Below are 18429 nucleotides of genomic sequence, written 5' to 3'. Positions count from 1 at the left end.
ATATTAGTGGGTATATGTAATGTGCTAGATGGTATTTTACTAAGAGGTGTAGCCTGTCGTTTGGATCCTGGGGATCCAGATGTTGAACTATTGAGACCAAATTTATTTTCCTTTATATATTATAGTGTAAGGCAATATGGACTTAGACTTTTATGTGTCAATTTATAATTGATCCAATATTAATTTTTTATAGTCAATGCTTGTATTATATTTTGATAGTGTTTATTTAATTAATTAATTGTGTTAATAACTATAAAAGTTTATTGATTTGCAAAACCTATTTCAATTTCATTTTAGGAGACTAGTTATCGAAATAATTTCTATATTAATTTAATAAAGATAATATAATATTTTATATTTTTTTATACTAATTATTCTTCTGATAATAACTTTCATTTTTTTTTTATATTAACAGAGAAATAAATCGTTTTAATCCTTATATATATTTTTTTTCCATATAGATCATACATATTATTACATAATTTTTATAAATTGATGACACCCCCCCCCCTCCCCCCCCCTTCCCCCCAATAATCCTCCTTCTACTAATAACCATATTATATTTAATAGATTAGTAAAAACATTAAAAAAATATATATATTAGAGATATAAATTAATATATTTGACTCAATATTAATCTTGATATTGGTTTATCACTTCCTATTCTTAATTCAAAAATGTTTTTATTACATACTAAAATTTTTAGACATATTTAATCATAAACAAAAATATTCTGCCCAATATGTAGAACAAATTGACGAAATTTCTCTAAAAATATTTATAATATATAAATCACAATTCAATTTGTCACTCGCCAATTTTAAATTGTGTATGTTAATATATTACGTTTAAATTAATTTTTTACCGTAAAGTAGTCTTTTACTTTGTAGAATGATTTTTGTTATTTCATATTTTACATTGTAGTATCATCTATAAACATTTTTATATGAGTAGCATTCCTTTAATATAAAAATCATATATTTAAATGAAAATTCTTATATTTACTTTAAGTGCGAATATTTAACATCAGATGCTCCCTATAACTATTTTTTTTCAATGCTAGTTATTTGAAAAAAATTTAATAACGAGAAAGAAGATATCACTTTATATTTTTCCGTTTATCTATTCAAAAAAAATTGCCTCAATCTTATGTATTCGAATGATTTACTCTTTTTATAATCTTTATCTATTTATAATTTTAGACGATAAGAAAAATCTTTTTAGTAATTTATAAATTTTATTATATACCTGTATTAAACGAGGAAAATCAAATAAAATATTTTCACAAATCCCTCCAAATTATCTAAATTTTCATTTTCATTTTTTATTTAAATTAACAGAGGAATATAGAAGTAATCGATTTAATCCTTCTATATATATTTTTTTTATAAGGATCATCTATATTATTACATGATTTTTCTAAATTGATGATGATGACACCCTTCCTTCTACTAATAATCAAATTTAATAGATTAGTAAAAACATTATGAAAAAATATATATACAGAATATAATTAATATAATTAATTTGACTCAAAATTAATTAGTTTAACAATCTTGAAATCCGTTTATTACTTCCTATTCTTAATTCAAAAATGTTTTTACGTACCAAAATTTTTACACATATTTAATCAAAAACAAAAATATACTGCCTAATATATAGGCCAAATTAAAAAAAATTCTCTATATAAATCACAATTCAATTTGTCACTCGCCAATTCTAAATTTTGTGTGTGTTAATATATCACGTTTAAACTAATTTTTTACCATATGTAATATTTTGATGTAAATAATGTACGATATATTTTTTTTTGTAATAAAAAATCTATTATCGTTTGTCACATCATGGAGGCCAAGCAATGTTATGTATTTTCGCTCTTACTTGCAATTCATATATATTATTTTTTACAAATATAATGCTTATATCCAAATTAAATTCCTTAACGAATGCATCAAACCTTCATGACTGAATTTTCCACGATGGACTTTTTTAAATTTAGAAGAGATAACAGCGCCTACATAGGTAAATTACTTCAATAAAAGCAAGATTTCAGCTATGAAAAGGCCGCTTTAAAGTTTTCATGACAAAGGGTTTAACAAGATTTTAGCAATCTGTATGGAAGCAGACCTCCCGATCTCCATCGCTATTCTTGGCAAATTCAAGCTTCAACATCCTTCGAAGACCGATAATGCTAAACTCTCTATTCTATACTGCCATGCAAAGCAAGAAGGAGACGTTTATGAGTTATGCGCATAGCCAGACTCAACAAAGAATGCAAATTTAGTGGCATCCAACGCATCATTAAGAAGGTCAAAATAGATACGATTAACGAGATCACGAGAATATACTATCTCTATGACCATCGAAAACAAATCGCAGGTGGTATACGAAAAACATTTGAAAACATCAAAAATGTATATGAAAGAATTCAAAAAAAACTGATTAATACGTTACTTTTTCAAAAGCGAATTCATGAAGGACACTATTTTCTTAGACCACTATATCAACACAGGGGACATACATCCGAATGATGAAAAATCGACGGCATCACCAGCATGTCCGAACCAAAATCTATAGAAGAGCTTGCCACCTTCTTGGGAATGGCCAATTTTCTAAACAACTTAGCCAACGAAGCTGATCACTGTACAAAATTGTGAACAAGGAGAAATGGTCTTAGGACGATAGTCAAAAAAAAATATTTTAGACAAATTAAAAATGCTCATTAGTCAACCACTAAAATTAAGCTTCTTTAACCCCAACCTACCTATTGCGGTGAGGAAAGGCCCATAAATTTTGCCTCGAGGTTGTTGTTAAAGGCTGAGGTCAACTACACTAACATACAGAGAGAAGCATTGGCAATAATCTTCGCCGTCAAGAGATCCCAATAATAGCTCATTTGGGGTTACAACGGACCACAAGGCCCTGATATCTATTTATCTAAAGGCTTAAAAGATAACACAGCCATGTCGATGAGATTCCAAAAATGAAACATTACAATTGGTGCTCACGATTACAAGATAGTCCACAGATCGGACAAGCTCAACGTGGTACCCGACTGTTTATCCAGATTTCTTTTAGCTGCGTACATTGAAGAGGTGCACGTGATGGAAGATGTCGAGCGAGGAGGTATGGGACTTAACGATAAAGTTCGAGAAAGTAGTTCTAGAAATTCAAAACGATAAAAAGATCACGGCGTTATTAGTGATATAAGAAAGGATACACAATAAAATTTACAGGTTCATGGAAAATATATTGAGCATAGTTAATAATTGCCTTTGCAACGAATCCAAAGTGATCATACCATTCAATATGAGAAAATCGATTCTGAGGGAATTGAATAAAGACTTGGAGGCACACAGGACAACACCATTGGATAGTGACTACATCTGGTGACCCGATATCAACACAAACATGAACAACGACACAAAGTTGTGATTCATGCAATGTTTGGGCAGACAGACCAAAAAACACAGAGGTCGCTTGGATTGCCACTAATAAGTCTTTTGAAAGAGTGCAAATCGATTACGCAGGGTCGTTTTTTCAAAAATATTGGCTGTGATAGTTGATGCTTATGGTAAATTTCCCATGATCAAATTGATGAACTTTATCACGACTGGACAGATCATCGAATTGATCCGAATCATAAGCTTATTTGGGTTGCCGTATCAAATTGTGAGAATAATGGCACAACCAGCGTTAAATTATTCGAAATGTTTTGCTAAGATCACAGGTTAAAGCACACACTGACGTTGGCATACCACCAGTAGTCTAATGAGTTGGCTGAGAGGATTATAAGGACTTTTAAAATACACACAAAAAGAAGCTTGGAGAATAATAAAGTCGACGAAAATATTTCCCTTGGAAAGGTTTTTGTTTTATTATCGAATCACACCCAATACTACAACGGGCATTCAGTCTAGTAAAATGTTTCCATACAAGACAAGAACCTCTTGGGATCTAATTAAACGTACAGAAATAAGCGACAATATATTGGCGAAAGTCATATCACCTTTTAGAACGATAAAGGTCTCAGTTAAATTATGGTTTATTATCTGGGAAAGTTGTTAAATTATTATAAAAGTCAATAGATGATTTAGTTAAATTAGTATTTTTATTTTCCTGTTTAAAATCAGTGGGTATATGTAATTTTTATACTACTATGAGGAGGAGCCTGTAGTTTAGATCCTGGATACAGATGTTGGAACTTGGCCACATTTAGTTTCCCTTATTTATAAATTTAAGTCTAAGGCTATATGCATTAGTCTTTTTGAGTCATTTAAAAATGATCCAATATTATATTTTATGCTTGTCGGCATTTATATTTTGATAGTATTTATTTAATTAATTAATTATGCTGATTAAAAGATTATTGATTTGCAAAAATTATTTGAATTTCAATTTAGACGAATAATTATAGAAATTTTTTTTTTATTTTATCCAAATACCATATTTTTTAAAAAAACATATTTTAAAAATATTTAAATTTATAATATAAAAATTTTATAAATAAAACTTTAATAACATAATAAATCAGAGTTGGGGAGGTTCTTTAAAAAAAGAATCTAGAGAGATACAGATTGTTTTAAATAAGTGAATCTTAAATAGAGATACTAATATCATATTCAAAATATCAATCTTCAATACAAGATACTTTATATATTATTTTTTATCATTATAAAATTAAATTATTATAGTCAAATATAAAATGCAATTTTTATTAATTATTGGTGAAGAACATAAAATACATATATAATTAGAATGAATATTTAAAATAATTAATAAAATATTTAATGAGAAGTTAAGTTGATTAACTCCCATTTAACCACAAATGGTATGGGCACTAATTCTCCATAAAATGTACTACTCTGCTCTGCCCTTGTAGTTATGCAATTACTACAAGGTTCAAACCATTTATTAAATATGACTATTAAAAGTCACATAATCTATTTTTTCAAACTAACTTAAGATGTATATAATTTTGGGGCGAAAATTTTAAATGTGTCTTATCCTTTTATATAAAGATAATTTATATAAATGAAAATTCTTACATTTACTATAAGTGCGAATTTTTAATATTAGATTCTGCTCCCTATTATTCCAAGCTGAAATTTTTAATTTTATTATACTTAGTTATTATTTCAAAAAAAATTTAATAAGGATAAACAAGATATCACTTTATATTTTTCCGTTTTTCTATTCAAAAGAAATTGCCTCAATCTTATGTATTCGAATGATTTCCTCTTCTTATAATTTTTATCTTTTTATAATTTTAGACGAAATAAACACTCTTAATAGAAATTTATAAATTTTCCAAGCAATTATATTCCTCTAATAAACGAGGAAAATAAAATAAAAAAATTTCAAAAATCCTTCCAAATTATCTAAATTTTGATAAAAAATCTACTTTGCCGGCAAGCGTTAAAGCTTTAAGTAAAAATTAATGTCAATCCTTTGATCAACAATAGATCGCCTTTTGCATTCTTTACGGTTTTTGGACCATGTCTATGATCTTGATCACTATCCTGACCAGAAAAATTATTTTAATGATTCTTAACATCCGATTTCGTTTTGAGGTATCAACACTAATTAAAATTTCTTTGTTTTATATAATCGATTCGTATATGGGCTAAATAAAAAAAAATTTAAATTAAATATTTATTTTCGATTAAGAAACCCTTTTCAAATAGATTATATATATTGTGTGGTAGAAGAAGGTTAAGCATCAATATAAAAAATATACGCTTCTTTAAAAATGGGACAGTTTATAATAAATTATTTTAATACGATTTATATTTTATCTGATATTTTATAACTGCTAAGTTGGGGGGTAAGGGTTGGGTAGGAGGGTTTGTTTATTGGGTATAAATATACTTAAATATTGTATTGATTTTACCTTTTATCACTTTCTAATTTTTTTTCTTTTACTTTTTCCTTCTTTATTTTGTGTGTTCACCTTGAACAATAATTTTTGGAAACATAACAAAAAATCTTGGAAGGAAACCAATTATTTTATTTCGTTTTCTTCTCCTTTTATATCGACTACAAAATAAATATAAATTGATTGATAATATAATTATTTTAAAAACATATGACATAAACAATTTTTATAATTAATCCTTATTATAATCTTTTACAAATAATAATAATATATTAAAAGAATGATTGCGCTAAATAATCAGAAAAATTATTCATCACTGAAAATGAATAAATTTACAATTTAATTTAAAAAACGAACAACTTATATTTTAACGATGAATATTTTACTATAGTATAGGTTATTCCACCTGGTTATGCATAGCTGAAATGTTATCCTTTATCATTTCAGAAATTTTGGACCTTCCACATGCATTCCATAATTTGTACATTTTATCATTACTCCATAGTTAACCCATATAAGATGTGTTGAGTTAGATTTTGTAGAAAGACCTGGGTAAAATAATAAAAAAATATTTTTTTAAATCGATACTAACCATAATTGATTTCATTAAATTCTATTAGGTCATCCTTATCGTCAAAATCATTGTCAAGATTATAAAATTTTACACTATATTTACTAATTGATTGGCCAAAATTGGAGGCATTATCCGTAACAGTAGCAATTAGTTTATTAGAAATCCCATACTCTGTAAAGACATTTTCCAACTCTGCAATTTTAATAAATAAATGTGTTCCAGACATTATTTTACATGCCAAAGCTCTTGTTAATGCTAGATAGAATATAGGGGAATCTATAGGATACCTCTGTTAGATCACCTCTGTGAATATTCGCCTTTGAAAGCGGAATGAATGATGAGCCCTACTTGTCTGCATATTATATAAATATCCTTGTTTTATTTTTAAAATGATTCCCATTTATGTCTAAATAATTAATGTGATAAGCGCATTAGTTTTATCTTGCTTGATAAATAAGTGATATAATAGCAAGTTATCCATGATGCTCCTTTACGCATGTCTTACCGCTTCATAACCATCTTCAATTCTAACATCTAATTGATTTCATAGAAGATCTGATAAATAAACTCTAATTCTTGGGCATATGATTAAAGGTTCACCATTCCTTATATTGTCAATGTTCTCCATTAATTCTTTATCCACACTTGTTTCCTTCACTATTCTTTTAAAGATTATCGGTGTGTCCTAAAAATCATCATTCTTTTCTCTATCAATATTTAATATCATATCTTCTATATTCTTCTGTGGTAATCTCGATAAACAATCTTATATTATATTAAGTTTTCCAGGTTTATGAACTATTGTAAAATCGTGTACTCCCATCGCCAAATTCCATTTTTGAAGATTCGTTGATATGGAAGTGTTGCCTTTAATCCTTTTGTAAAAATATATATGAGTGCTTTATGGTCTGTAATTATTGTAAATTTTGTTCCAATTAGATATTCTTGAAACTTTTTTATTGCGTATACTACAGACATTAGTTTGTTTCTGATTTCAATAATGCTGATGCAAAAGCAATAGGTTTTTCTTTTCCATCTCCTTCAATGTTAAATAAAACGGCACCTAAACCTTTTTTCGAAGCGTCTGTAGCAAACACTCTTCTTTTAAAATACATGATCTAATTACCCAACTGACGTAACTTTCATTTTTATTCTGTACAGCTGCATTAAATAATAATAAGTTCTAACATGTAGATTTCCTCGGGTGTAATAACCTAAATTTGTGAATTAATATCGATGAATTGATGAAGTCGATAGGTGAACATAGATTTGAGCTTGATATAATCTTCTTCTGATAGTCTTCTTGTGTGAAGAATCCAGCTTTTTCGATGTTCGATATCTGAGCCTCCTTAATATATCTCCGAATTTACTTAAAAAAAGATTACCATTACCTGAGTATATCGGAAATTTAATACTTATACTAATATTAATTGGGAACCTATTTCATGTTTATTTATTTATTTACTTTATCATATAATATATTTAATAATTTTTTGTGAATATATCGTACGATTTCATCGAGTATGTAGTGGACTGCCACCATAATGCTTTGTTGGGAATGAAATGATGTTTAGTTGAGACTGCGGCATAAATAATTGTTCTAAGTGAGGCTTTTGAGACCTAAAAATAAAAATAGAAAACAAATATATATATAAAAATGAAAGTAATCTTTATTCAAAATTATAACATTATCAAATTAACAAAATTATAAAAGTAAAAATAATAAAAAAATTAATAAAAATAAAAATAAAATACAAAAAGTTAATAATTATTTTAGATCTTATGGTAAAAATAGGAGTTTTTATACTCTTTTTAATATTCTTTATAACTAATATTCATAACTTAAATTATTTTCAGTTTTCACTATTCAAATATAATATTTTTATCACGCGTTATAATAATAAATCCAAAAGAACTCTTTATGCAAATTAAATATAAAGTACAAATTTAACGAATATTACAACAACTCCCTACTTAAATTAGACCCAACATTCTGCGAATAATCAATCTTCTTTCGATTTATACTTTACTGACCTCGTATATACACCCTATCTATTCTTCTTAATCTTTGCTGTCTTCTAAGTTCTAACGATAAATTTTCTAATGACGAAAGCCGTTTCTCTTTATGAAGATTTTTGGTTAATCTACAACCTAATATACTAGATTCTCATATCAAATCCTTGAGGCTGTTTTATCTCTCACAGCCCTTAAAATAAAAGTTAAACATAAATCTTCAATAAGAATTTAATTACAACATCAACTATTTCCTAACAATTAATTTATATTCTAATCTTATTCGCCGAATTTTTTAATTATTATATCTTAGCAAATTATTAGTTTAATATTACCTTTCGCAATTTATGTTTCTTTTTCTTTGTCATAGTTATTTCTAGTGATCAATTAATAATAATTCTAAAATCTAAAATATCATAGTCTCTATTAGTTTCAAAATTCCAATGGTTTTTAGTTTACCAGTAACTTCTAAATATAAAATTCCTAATTATCACCTTTAAATAACTAAACACAATTATATCTTAACTACTATGAATGTTTATTTGTCTTTAATTTTAGATTTTATATTCCTACATAAACATACTCTTATCAAAATAATTTTTTTTCAACCTACATCTTTAAAAACAATTTTAATTTTAAAATATAAATTTTCTTCTTTTTAGAATACTTCTCTAAATATTTTTCCTACATTAATTTATATATTTTTCTTACCTCTTTTCCGTTTTGAATTTCTTTCTCTTGTATGGAGTTTGGTTGGCGTTAGATAGATAATCTAAATCCCCTGGGACTCTCTTTTAGGTATTACTGTTGTAAGCAGCTAGTTTAAAACCTAAATTGTTTCGGCACTAATGTTATAAGTTAGTCTTCTGAGACCTAAAAATAAAAATAGAAAACAAATATATATATAAAAAAGAAATTAATCTTTATTCAAAATTATAACATTATCAAATTAACAAAATTACAAAAGTAAAAATAATAAAAAAATTAATAAAAATAAAAATAAAATACAAAAAGTTAATAATTATTATAGATCTTCTCGAATGGTTAAAATTGGAGTTTTTATACTCTTTTCAATCTTCTTTATAACTAATATTCATAACTTAAATTATTTTCAGTTGTCACTATTCAAATATAATATTTTTATCACGCGTTATAATAATAAATCCAAAAGAACTCTTTATGCAAATTAAATATAAAGTACAAATTTAACGAATATTACAACACCTCCCTACTTAAATTAGACCCAACATTCTGCGAATAATCAATCTTCTTTCGATTTCTACTCTACTGAATTCGTATATACACCCTATCTATTCTTCTTAATCTTTGCTGTCTTCTAAGTTCTAACAAAAGCTGACTCTTGTCTAGTATTCTTAATTTCGAACGACCGTTTGTATCCGATCATCGCTTGAAAATTTCGAATTCTATCTTCTGTCGCTCACCCTGGAAAAGATCAGCTTTTTATCTCTGTAGGCGACTGACGAACTTGATAAACGCCAGTTTTCCACGATCCACGCTTGATGAACGATTATCGATGAAATCCAGTTTCTTTTTCAACTTTTGTTTTTTTCTAGTCTGTCTTATCTTTTTTTACAATTTATCGTAGCTTGTTTTCTATCATTCTCTTGTAATTGATTGGTTGTTGCCTCTTATTCTTGTAATCGTATCTATCTTTTAGACTTCCGGGTCTTATACGACAGTTTGACTTTCTGAGATATCGACTCAGATAATCACATCTAATCTACTTCTACCTAAAATAATCTATTTAAATAACTTCTGAAATATTTTATCACCTTTTTATATTTATTCTAAAATATAAACTACCTAATTCAAATATACTAATAATATATATAAATATACCAACTTCATTCTAATGTTTATATTTATTTCCTCTAATCTAATTCTGCCTTTAATAAATGGCGTCAATTATACTAAATCTTAAATTTATAATACGTAGCAAAATTATATATAATATATTATATAAATATATCAAATTCTATCACCCCTTTCCCCTTAATGAAGCCTAGACCCATATTTTCATTGAAAAATTTACTTATGCGCATACTTTATCTATTGATCCTCATCTTCTTTTCCGCGATGTCTGTACTAAATTTATATCTAAAAATCCTATTCTAAAATATATATCAAAATCTTTTTTTTTAAAAAAAAATTATCATTGTGTATTTATTTCCTCATGTACTCTTTGACACTCAAGTCTTTAAAAAAAAACTGCTGAAATATATAAATCTCTTTTCATACATACTTTGTTGAGAAATCAATGACATCTAATCATAAAAGTTTTCTTACTCACGTTGATGAACAAACCTTTAACCTAATCACTATGGTTTTCACCCCACGTCTTTGAAGAACTTATGAAATCTAATCATTATAATACTTCGCACTACCGTTGTTGAAAACTGATATGTATATTTCTAAAGCATGTTTTTCCTTAAAATAAAAATCCGATCTCTAATTGAGCTCGATTGAGGCATAAATTTTCTAATGACGAAAGCCGTTTCTCTTGATGAAGATTTTTGGTTAATCTACAACCTAATATACTAGATTCTCATATCAAATCCTTGAGGCTGTTTTATCTCTCGCAGCTCTTAAAATAAAAGTTAAATATAAATCTTCAATAAGAATTTAATTACAACATCAACTATTTCCTAACAATTAATTTATATTCTAATCTTATTCGCCGAATTTTTTAATTATTATATCTTAGCAAACTATTAGTTTACTATTAACTTTTGCAATTTATGTTTCTTTTTCTTTGTCATTGTTATTTCTAGTGATCAATTAATAATAATTCTAAAATCTAAAATATCATAGTCTGTATTAGTTTCAAAATTCCAATGGTTTTTAGTTTACCAGTAACTTCTAAATATAAAAATTATCACCTTTAAATAACTAAACATAATTATATCTTAACTACTATGAATGTTACCTTTGTCTTTAATTTTAGATTTTATATTCCTACATAAACATACTCTTATCAAAATAATTTTTCTTTTTCAACCTACATCTTTAAAAACAATTTTTATTTTAAAATATAAATTTTCTTCTTTTTAGAATACTTCTCTAAATATTTTTCCTACATTTATTTATATATTTATCTTACCTCTTTTCTTTTTGAATTTCTTTCTTTTGTATGGAGTTTGGTTGGCGTTAGATAGAAGATCTAAATCCCCTGGGACTCTCTTTTACGTATTACTGTTGTAAACAGTTAGTTTAAAAACTAAAATGTTTCGGCACCAATGTTATAAGTTAGTCTTTTGAGACCTAAAAATAAAAATAGAAAACAAATATATATATAAAAAAGAAATTAATCTTTATTCAAAATTATAACATTATCAAATTAACAAAATATAAAAGTAAAAATAATAAAAAAATTAATAAAAATAAAAATAAAATACAAAAAGTTAATTTATTATTTTAGATCTTCTCGAATGGTAAAAATAGGAGTTTTTATACTCTTTTAAATCTTCTTTATAACTAATATTCATAACTTAAATTATTTTCAGTTTTCACTATTCAAATATAATATTTTTATCAAGCGTTATAATAATAAATCCAAAAGAACTCTTTATGCAAATTAAATATAAAGTACAAATTTAACGAATATTACAACAATAATATAAAGAAGTTGTTTATTAAACGATATATATCTTGATGAAGCAATATGTATAAACCATGAAACAATTATAATAAAAACATTAATCAAAATTGATTTCAAAATACAAAATAATATGTTGCTTATATAATTAAAATATTTATATTTAAATTATTACCGAAGGTAAAAAATGTCTCTAAATATATTGAAACTTAAAAAAAAATTTGAATGTCACAATTAAAAATTTATATAATTGTTTATATTTTTAATGTCATTTCCAATAAAAACTAATAGTTTAAAAAAAAGAAACAAGAAACAATTTAAACGATTTCTTAACATAATTCTTAAGATAATCCTACATATAACACTTGCTATTTCATTTGGAAGAATACCATCGTACTTTTGCAGGGCAATTAGATGTGCACAAAACTATAATGGAATTATAAGATATTACAAATATCCATTGACTATCTGGTTGCTGATATCTCTTTTTTCCAGTAATAAAATACTTGAACCAGCATTGTCTATATTTATTAAATCGCATATAGAAATATGTTTTATACCCTCATGACCACCAGCGGAGTCTTTTTGGAATAAATTTACTGTTTTGAAAAATTTTTCAGTCTTATTATTTTTAATAAAAATATTTTTTAAAACTATAACGGCCTAACATTTAATATTTTAAAGATGTTTATCTTAAGCAAACTTTAACACAATTTCCTTATTGGAAAAAGGTATTTTCATGATAAAATTATTTTATTAGTTTTGATTTGAAGAATCCCAAAGTTTTATTAGTGAATTCTATTTTATTTTGACTTAATAAATATAATATAATTAATATCTTTTTTTTAAAAAAAAAATTCAATTTTTTATTAAAATTCATATACAAATATGATAAAATATTATTATTTAAAAATTAACTAATATAAAGAATATAATAAAATATGTCATATATATAAATTTAAGTTAAAAAAAAAGATTGATACAAATGTATATTTTTAAAGAAAAAAACATTAAAAAAAAATATCGTCGGGCCATGATGTTTTAAATATTTGAGAATTAGATCTAATCATAGAAACGGCGATTTTCTGCTTGAGTTTATATAATAGAGAAAGGTATGATTTTTTTTATTGATTTGGATAATATTTTAAAGAGATCTAATGCCGCTTGTCCAAAAGAGCAGGTTGATGCTGCTATGGGAACAAAGTGGTTGTCACACATTAGGTGTGTATTTTATATTTTTTAGAGATTCGGCTCTGTTAAGGGGATCACGCGAATTATTAGATGGGGTCATGGAATCAATACAGGTAAAATCCCACATTAAAGGCTTTCCCATTAAAAAATGTACGATTGTTTTTCTGACAGGGCGTTTTTTATCTAAAAAAGATGCCGGTTCTAAAATACAGGGGAAATTGGTTTATTTAAAAAAGAAGCTATTATTGTATTTATATTATCATGTCGGCTGATTTTTGATATGAATTTTTGCATTGGAGATCGTGTTTCCAATAAGCGTCTGCTGATTGATTGCATTTAATGCAAATATAATGGTTTAAGAAAGGTACGCCCAAGCGTAAATGATTGCATATCGAAAAGCGTCGTTATCTATTGATGGTTATTTAAAATGCTGGGATTTGAATCTAACCATTCATGGCCAGAGTTATTGAAATTAAGTGATCTTAGGATGGATTTATATTAATGGTCATAGCTCAAGTTGAGGTAAGCTAAGGAATGAGATACCAATCCTTGATCCCAATCTTTTTGTTTCGTTGAATCTGGCGGGGCTGTGTTTGGTAAGACATTAATATTCCAACAACGTAAGGCTTCATCTAATAAATTATCTTTATCCATGGTAATAATTTGCGAGGTAATATTTTTTACTGATAAGGTTAATGAGATGAAGGAAACAAGGGCTATAATTAATGCCGATCTTAGGCCTTATCCTCCGGATTTACAATGGAGGTTGCTTGAAGCCATGATTTAGAATCGAGTTTTATGTTTAATAACTCTGTCTTCATTTGTAGTGTCTTTTGTTCGTCTTCTTGAGAAGAATTTCAAAAGAGAAGGTACCAGATGTTTTTAAACAATACTGGATGTGGTAATAAAAGGGCGTTTTTGAGAATCTAATATGCTTGATGGATGGGTAATTTTTTTGAGATGGATAGTTTGGAGAATAGTGATTTAAGATGATTATTTATAAAATAAAAACCTCCCTCTGCACCTCCTAATGGGGTTCCTAATATACTAAAATCTTGTAAGAGTGTCCGTTTAAAGTTATATAATATGGTGTGAGGCGGAAAAGGATAAATTTCACATTCATTTATATTTAAGGATAAATTATGTTCATCAAAGTGTTTGTTAATTATATCTAGACAATTATGGATTGAAGAAATGGTCCCCGATATAGTACAATCTTATAGGTACCAAACGTGTAGATTGAGTTTGCATGAGAGAGCAATAACACTTATTAGGTGTTTGTATAAGGGTATAACAAAAAGGTATTGAAAATATAATGTAATTCATATCTTTTTATTATTTAAAAATTTTACAAATTATCTTTGATAGAATTTGATATGGAACTATTTTTGTCTTCTACTACTAAGGGATGTTAATTAAATGGAATAACCTTTCCTATAATAATAAATTATTACAATCTTGTAATGTTGATTGAACAAATAAGAGAGGATTCTATTAGTATTATATTTATGAATGACATTTTAGATAATGTCTTGGGAAGTATTTATTCATGAGTTTTTTTTTTAGCTCATGATAGATCAAGATCATTACAAAATTAAATTATGATTTTTTTTATTATAGAATTAAATTTAAAATTATTGTTATGAATTTGTTAAATAATTATAAAAGTCATGAGATGATTTAGTTAAATTAGTATTTATATTGTTCCATTTGATATTAGTGGGTATATGTAATATGCTAGATGGTATTTTACTAAGAGGTGTAGCCTGTAGTTTGGATATTGGGTAACCAGATGTTGAACTATGGAGACCAAATTTATTTTCCTTTATATATTATAGTGTAAGGCAATATGGACTTAGACATTTATGTGTCATTTTATAATTGATCCAATATTAATTTTTTATAGTCAATGCTTGTATTATATTTTGATAGTATTTATTTAATTAATTAATTGTGTTAATAACTATAAAAGATTATTGATTTTAAAAACCTATTTCAATTTCATTTTAGGAGACTAGTTATCGAAATAATTTCTATATTAATTCAATAAAGATAATATAATATTTTATATTTTTTTATACTAACTATTCTTCTGATAATAATTTCCATTTTTTATTTATATTAACAGAGAAATAGATCGTTTTAATCCTTTTATATATTTTTTTTCCATAAAGATCATACATATTATTACATGATTTTTATAAATTGATGACACCCCCCCCCCCTTTCTACCAATAATCCTCCTTCTACTAATAACCATATTATATTTAATAGATTAGTAAAAACATTAACAAAAAATATATATTAGAGATATAAATTAATATATTTGACTCAATATTAATCTTGATATCGGTTTATCACTTCCTATTCTTAATTAAAAAATGTTTTTATTTACATACTAAAATTTTTAGACATATTTAATCATAAACAAAAATATTCTGCCCAATATGTAGAACAAATTGAAAAAATTTCTCTAAAAATATTTATAATATATATCACAATTTAATTTGTCACTCGCCAATTTTAAATTGTGTATGTTAATATATTACGTTTAAATTAATTTTTTACCGTAAAGTAGTCTTTTACTTTGTAGAATGATTTTTGTTATATCATTTATTTTACATTGTAGTATCATCTATTAACATTTTTATATGAGTAGCATTCCTTTAATATAAAAATCTTATATTTAAATGAAAATTCTTATATTTACTTTAAGTGCGAATATTTAACATCAGATGCTCTATATAATTCATTTTTTTCAATGCTAGTTAATATTATTTCAAAAAAAATTAATAACGAGAAAGAAGATATCACTTTATATTTTTCCGTTTTTCTATTCAAAAAAAAATGCCTCAATCTTATGTATTCGAATGATTTACTTTTTTTATAATCTTTATCTATTTATAATTTTAGACGAAATGATAATTATTGATGGTAATTTATAAATTTTATTATATACCTGTATTAAACGAGGAAAATCAAATAAAAAATTTTCACAAATCCCTCCAAATTATCTAAATTTTTATTTTCATTTTTTATTTAAATTAACAGAGGAATATAGAAGTAATCGATTTAATCCTTCTATATATATTTTTTTTATAAGGATCATCTATATTATTACATTATTTTTCTAAATTGATGATGATGACACCCTTCCTTCTACTAATAATCAAATTTAATAGATTAGTAAAAACATTATGAAAAAATATATATACAGAATATAATTAATATAATTAATATAATTAATTTGACTCAAAATTAATTAGTTTAACAATCTTGAAATCCGTTTATCACTTCTTATTCTTAATTCAAAAATGTTTTTACGTACCAAAATTTTTACACATATTTAATCAAAAACAAAAATATACTGCCTAATATATAGGCCAAATTAAAAAAAATTCTCTATATAAATCACAATTAATATATCATGTTTAAACTAATTTTTTACTATATGTAATATTAATGTACGATATATTTTTTGTTGTAATAAAAAATCTTTTATCGCTTGTCACATGATGGAGGCCAGGGAATGTTATGTATTTTCGCTCTTACTTGCAATTCATATATAATTTTTTTTACAAATATAATGCTATATCCAAATTAAATTCCTTAACGATGAATGCATCAAACCCCATCTTCATGATTGAATTTTCCACGATGGACATTTTTAAATTTAGAAGAGATAACAGCGCCTACATAGGGAAATTACAAAGTTTCTTCAATAAAAGCAAGATTTCCAGCTAGGAAAAGGCCGCTTTAAAGTTTTCCTGACATAGGGTTTAACAAGATTTTAGCAATCTGTATGGAAGCAGACCTCCTGATCTCCATCTCTCTTCTTGGCAAATTCAAGCTTCAACATCCTTCGAAGACCGATAATGCTAAACTCTCTATATTCTATACTGCCATGCAAAGCAAGAAGGAGACGTTTATGAGTTATGCGCATAGCTAGACTCAACAAAGAATGCAAATTTAGTGCCATCCAACGCATCATTAAGAAGGTCAAAATAGATACGATTAAAGAGATCACGAGAACGTACGAACTCTATGACCATCGAAAACAAATGGCAGGTAGTAACTACGAAAAACATATTGAAAACATCAAAAATGTATATGAAAGAATTCAAAAAAAACTGATTAATACGTTACTTTTTCAAGAGCGAATTCATGAAGGACACGATTAGATTCTTAGACCACTATATCAACACAGGGGACATACATCAGAATGATGACAAAATCGAGGCCATCGCCAGCATGTCCTAACCAAAATCTAAAGAAGAGCTTGCCACCTTCTTGGGAATGGCCAATTTTCTAAATTGTGAACAAGGAGAAATGGTCTTGGGACGAAAGTCAAAAAAATATTTTCGACAAATTAAAAATGATCATTAGTCAACCACTAAAATTAAGCTTCTTCAACCCCAACCTACTTATTGTGGTGAGGAAAGGCCTGTAACTTTTGCCTCAAGGTCGCTGTTAAAGGCTGAGGTCAACTACACTAACATAGAGAGAGAATCATTGGCAATAATCTTCGCAATTAAGAGATCCAAATAATAGATCATTTAGAGGTTGCAACGGACCATAAGGTCCTGATATCTTTTTATCTAAAGGCTTAAAAGATAACACAGCCATGTCGATGAGATTCCAAAAATGAAACATTACAATAGGTTCTCACGATTACAAGATATTCCACAGATCGGACAATCTCTTTATCCAGATTTTCTTTAGCTGCGTACATTAAAGAGGTGCACGTGATAGAAGATGTCGAATCATGCGAGGAGGTATGGGACATAACGATAAAATTCGAGAAAGTAGTTCTAGAAATTCAAAACGATAAAAAGATCATGGCGTTATTAGTGATATAAGAAAGGATGAAGTCATACACAACAAAATTTACAGGTTCATGGAAAATATATTGAGCATAGTTAATAATTGCCTTTGCAACGAATCCAAAGTGATCCGATTCTGAGGGAATTGAATAAAGACACTTGTGGGCACACAGGACAACACCATTGGCCAGTGACTATATCTGGTGGCTCGACATCAACACAAACATGAACAACGACACAAAGTTGTGATTCATACAATGTTTGGGCAGACAGTCCAAAAAACACAGAGGTCGCTTGGATTGCCACTAATAAGTCTTTTGAATGAGTGCAAATC

At 26.6% G+C, this 18429-nt stretch overlaps 1 protein-coding gene and 1 long non-coding RNA gene across 2 annotated transcripts in view; one reads left to right on the top strand and one right to left on the bottom strand.

Annotated features, from left to right (window-relative positions):
* The window catches only part of LOC135928066 (uncharacterized), a 96543-nt gene that overhangs the window by 26341 nt on the left and 51773 nt on the right, over positions 1–18429 (top strand). The window lies entirely within an intron of this gene.
* LOC135929022 (uncharacterized) lies at positions 6286–9458 on the bottom strand. Its single transcript, XR_010572451.1, has 3 exons — positions 9177–9458; positions 7963–8072; positions 6286–6426 (listed from the first exon to the last, which is right to left on the bottom strand). It is a non-coding gene; the product is annotated as an uncharacterized LOC135929022 (long non-coding RNA).

This window comes from Gordionus sp. m RMFG-2023, chromosome 4 (assembly GCF_954871325.1).
Source record: "Gordionus sp. m RMFG-2023 chromosome 4, tfGorSpeb1-WG-v2, whole genome shotgun sequence".
In the NCBI taxonomy this organism is placed as follows: Eukaryota; Metazoa; Nematomorpha; class Gordioida; order Chordodea; family Parachordodidae; genus Gordionus; species Gordionus sp. m RMFG-2023.
This window is presented reverse-complemented; position numbering and strand designations above follow the sequence as displayed.